Source organism: Echinops telfairi, unplaced genomic scaffold, assembly GCF_000313985.2.
Source record: "Echinops telfairi isolate 266 unplaced genomic scaffold, ASM31398v2 ScPeMD7_60;HRSCAF=208, whole genome shotgun sequence".
Classification (NCBI taxonomy): domain Eukaryota; kingdom Metazoa; phylum Chordata; class Mammalia; order Afrosoricida; family Tenrecidae; genus Echinops; species Echinops telfairi.
Genome location: NW_022103958.1, coordinates 4,966,929 through 4,971,948, shown reverse-complemented (window position 1 = coordinate 4,971,948; position 5,020 = coordinate 4,966,929).

Sequence of the window (5,020 nt, the reverse complement as noted above, 5' to 3'; positions counted from 1 at the left end):
CCAGCTCCAGGGCTGTAGCATAGCTTCATATAACTTGTCAGCTGCAATGTCTCCCAGGGAGTGAGCCTGTGTCCCGACTCCAGCGAGCTACTTATCTCCCAGTGCCTCCAAATGAGGTCATCATGTTGTGACCTGATTGAAAAGCTAAAGTCCACCCCTTCAGTCTTAATAGTCTCAAGTTGACACCAGATTATGGAACTACCACATATTGGGGGGGCAGGAAAATTCAATCCATCTGACACATCATCATCACCTTTCCAACATCTATCATACAGCTCTAGATAGCTTTTTCCTTATTCTTGTGTGAATATTTTCGCATTAAATATTCTTCAAAGGTCTTGACCTTAAGGGTTGGTTGTTTACTATCCCTTCATGTGCAGGTGTCAGTCCTTGCAGATCTGGCGCCTCTTATTAGTTGATAGTTGAGTGTTCTATAAAAAGCCTCTTCTGTGTTTAGAACAAGGAGTCCAGTAGGGCTGCTTTCTGCCGGGTAGGCAGTTCAAACCCACTAACCGCTTTCTGTAAGAGAAAATTGAGGCTGTCTGCTCCGATAAAGATACACAGTCTATAGGGTCACTCTGAGTTGGCGTCAACTCAATGGTAGTGGGTGTGCTTTGGTGTGGCTTTTATGGTTAGAACTTGTCAGAGGGAGAGACCCCACACTTTCCTCTCAGTTCCCACCACCGGCCTGCCCACCCACAGTGAGTACTGGTCTGAGCTAGATTGTTGGGGGCTGTGGGAGTTATTTCATCGTTTGTCAGTTTGAGGATTAAGAGTGAAGGGGTGGAGTCTAACTTATCAATCAGGTCCCAGCCAGTCAGGCCTCTGTGTGGGCACGACTTTCTCCTGAGGATTCTGGGAACTCCGGTATTCCTCCTTGGAGGCAGGAGACTCTCTCTCTCTCTTTCTTTCTTTCTCTCTCAGCTGACTCCCTGCGAGACATTGCAGCTGAAAAGACACATGGAACTACACTAGTGCCCTGAGCTGGGGCAGCCACATGGAGGCCTCTGCCGCACTGAGATGCTTACAACCCTACTGGATCCACAACACTTCCCACCCACTGGCCTGTGATCTTCCTGCATTCGGCATCATTGCATGTGTTTTTGTGAGTCTGAAGAGGAATTTATAGATTGGTATCAGACATATGGGCTCATATCGGACTGTTGGACTTGATCTGAACTGGGCTGGGCTGTTTTCTCAATATTCAGTTGCTCTTGTATCTAAAGCTCTTTCTTACACACACATGAGTGTGTCTGTGAATTTGTTTCTCTAGTCTACCCGGACTTACACAGGGACTTAGAGTAATATCTTCATCAGAAACCAGTTGAAAGGACTGAGTTCCTTCCCAATGACAAACGGAACTTCTTGGAGTAAGGTGCACCCCACTGCTCCCACTACAGAGGAAGTCAAGGGAGTGAGCATGGTTGGCAATGGGGGGGTGCGGGGGGGGGAGGCCTGCAGCACTAGCTCAGAGGTTCCTCTGCCTCAGGGTTGGGGAACTTCTGAAGTCTGGCTACATGAGCTCCCAGGACCCAGTGGGTGACCTAGCCTTTGAAAGCCTGGAAAGGCTTGAGAAGCCCAATTCATTCTTCACTCGGGTCAATCCGTCTTTTTAGATCACCCTATTCAGAGTTGCTCCTTTTGTCAGGCCCTGAGGATGCCACAGAGAAAGATAGTGCCAGCCCCCCCCCCCCGAGAAGCCCCATCAACCCTAAAGGCTCAAATGTTGGGGTTCAGCCTGGACAGTTGCCTATAAATCAGATGTCACCCATCTCAATGGGCCTGGAAGACAGCAGAGGGTCAGTGCAACAGCGGAAGACCCTCAACGAGATCATGGCCACTGACCGTGCTGCAACAGGGGGCTGGAACACAAGAGCAATGGTGAGGACCAGGCAGGGTCTCATGCTGCTGACCATGAGCCAGAACTCACTCGAGGGCACCTGACAACGACAACAGAAGGAAGACGTCTAAGCCGCGCTGAAGGCACTGGCCAAAACCAAGGGGTTGACTGTATACCAGTTGAAATGTTTCAACAAACTAATGCCCCACTGGAAGCGACCAGTGTATGCCAAGAAATTCGGAAGATTTGGCCAACAGAGAGGAAGAGATCTATATTTGTGCTCATTCCAAAGAAAGGTGATCCAACTGAACGTGGGAGTTGTCAAACAATGTCATCAATAGCACAGATAAGTACATTTTTGCTAAAGTTAATTAAAGAAAATAAAATGGTTGCAGCAGTCCATCGACAGGGAGTTGCCGGAAATTCAAGCTGGGTTCCGAGGGGGATATGAAATGAGAGCCATCGCTGCGGATGTCAGATGGATCTTGGCTGAAAGCAGAGAATGACAGAAACCTGTTTACAGTACTTATGTTTTATTGACTTTGCAAAGGCATAACAAACCATGGAAAACATTGCAAAGAGCGAGAATTCCAGAACACTTCGTTGCACTCGTGCAGAACCTGTGCATAGATCCAAGAGGCAATTGTTCCAACAGAAAAGGGGATACCGTGGTTAAAATCACGAAAAGTGTGTGTCAGGGTTGTATCTGTTCCCTATGCCTGTTCAACCTGCATGCTAAGCAAATCACCTGAGAAGCTGGATGTTGACTAGTCCGAGTTGACTAGAGAAACAAATCCAGGAACACTCTTGTGTGGAAGAGAAAGCTTTATGCCAAAGAGCAATTACATTGAGAAAACATCCTAGCCCAGTTCATCGCAAGTTCCTAAGTCCAGTATTACTCTACAAATTCCTCTTCAGACTCACGCAGCACATGCAATGATGCAAAATTCAGGAAGATCACAGCCCAGTGGGTGCAAAGTCTTGTGGATCCAGTGGTGGTGGAAGCCTCTCCAGGGCCCTTAGGTCTCAGCATGGCTCCAGCAGCTCTCTGAGTGATTCCACAGCAGGAAAGTGAAGCAGAGAGAGAATGTGTGGCCCGCCTCCAGGGAGAGAGAAGCAGTTCCCAGAATCCTCATGAGAAGGCCACGCCCACAGGGAGGCATCATTAGGCTGTGACCTGATTGACAAGCTAGACTCCACCCCTATATTTATGTATCAGGTTGACATGAAATTATATAACTGCCACACTGGACTATATGAAAAAAGACCTTGACATCAGGATAGGAGGAAGGCTCATGAGCCAACTGCGATTACAGTGACACGACCTTGCTGGCTGAAAGTAACGAGGATTTGAAGCACCTACCGATGAAGAGCAAAGAATACAGCCTTCATTATGCATGATGACTCAACATTAAAAAACAATACAACCAGACCACTAAAGAAACCCATTGTCAATGGAGAATAGATGGAAGTGGTCAACGATTCCATTTTACTCGGATCCACAATTGAGGCCATGAAGCAGCCGTCAAGCGATCAAGACATATTCCATTGGACAGATCTGCTTCACAACACCTCTGGAAAGTGTCAAGGAGCAACAATGTCACTTTGAGGATGTCTGATACAATCCCACGCATGTCCGGTTGCTTCCTGTGCACGTGAGAGCTGGACAGTGAGTCAGGAAGACCGGAGAAGAATGGCTGCACTTGAGTGACCGTCTCGGAGAACGTTGACTATGCCAGGAGCTCCCAGAGGAGCTCACAAAGCAACGCACCATGAAAGTGAGGACGGTGAAGGTCCATCTCTCGGGCTTTGAACAGACTACCCAGATAGACCAGTCTCTGGGAAAGGGCGTCATGCTTGGTAAAGTGGAGAATCAGAGAAACAGAGGAAGACCCTCAGTGACATGGCTTGACACGGTAGATGCAACAATGGGTTCAAATATAACAATAGTGAAGACTCTGTTGTACCTGGTAGGGTCACTAGGAGTTGGATCTGACTTGTTGACATCAACAACAAAGACTAGGATCTGGATTTTTTTTTCCTTAATCTGCTCAGCTGATCCTGATGACCACTATCAAAATTGGGGGTGGGGGTGGAGGCAGTCTCCTACAGCAGTCAATCTCAGAATAGTTTGAACCTTGACTGAAGGCCTTCGGTGATAATGAAATAATGGAGCCACCTGTCAGACAGATCTGAACCCCCAAGCTCCATCCCTTGGTAGCTGAGAAACCGTTCAAATGACTTAAGTGCCCTCTAAGCTCCAGTTTTCCCATCTGTAAAAATAGGAATAACCTTAGTGCTTCCCGTGTGAAAATAAACGCTAAAGTCTTTAGCAGAATTTCTAACGCTCAATAAATGCTAGATATTATCGTTAAATTAATTAAAATTAATTTCTTAATTAAAGTTGGGTCTAGGTAAGTAATTCCAGAAGGAGTTGGAAATGGGGCTTGTAAAGCATCTCACACTCTGCCTGACTCAGGCATCAATAAGTGGTAATTCTACATCCCACAACAATCACTATTATCAGCATCGCAGTATTCACAAAGATGGCTGAGGACCAGGCAACATTCCATTCTGTTATATGTCAGATTGCTATGAAGGGAAGCCAACCGAATAGCAACGAACAGCACCATGATTATTACTAACTTAGTATTGCATACTAAGGAAGGTCCATGGGGAATTGACGCATGTGCAGTGTGGCATGGCAAAGACCACTGAAAGTGCCATGGACGGCCAGAAGAACAAGCAGGCCTCTCCCGAAAGAAGGACAGCTAGAACGCTCCTTAACAGTGAGGGTCACTGGGAGGCAAGGGCATTTATAGAGGTCTAAATCCAGGCACGTATGATGGGAAAATCCATCTATGTGCATATATTTATGGTACAGTACTAAGGTAGCAGATGGACATTGGACCTCTACTCAAGTACTCCCTCAATACAAGAACACTTTGTTCTATTAAACTGGCATTCCACGATGCTCACCTTCCTGAAACGATCGTCGAAGACAAAGTGGGTGCATAAGCAAATGTGATGAAGAAAGCTGATGGTGCCTGGCTATCAAAAGATATACCATATGGGGGTAAACAAGTGGCCATCTAGCTCAGAAGCAACAAAGCCCACATGGAAGAAGCACACCAGGCTGTGTGATCACGAGGTGTCGAAGGGATCAGGTATCAGGCATCA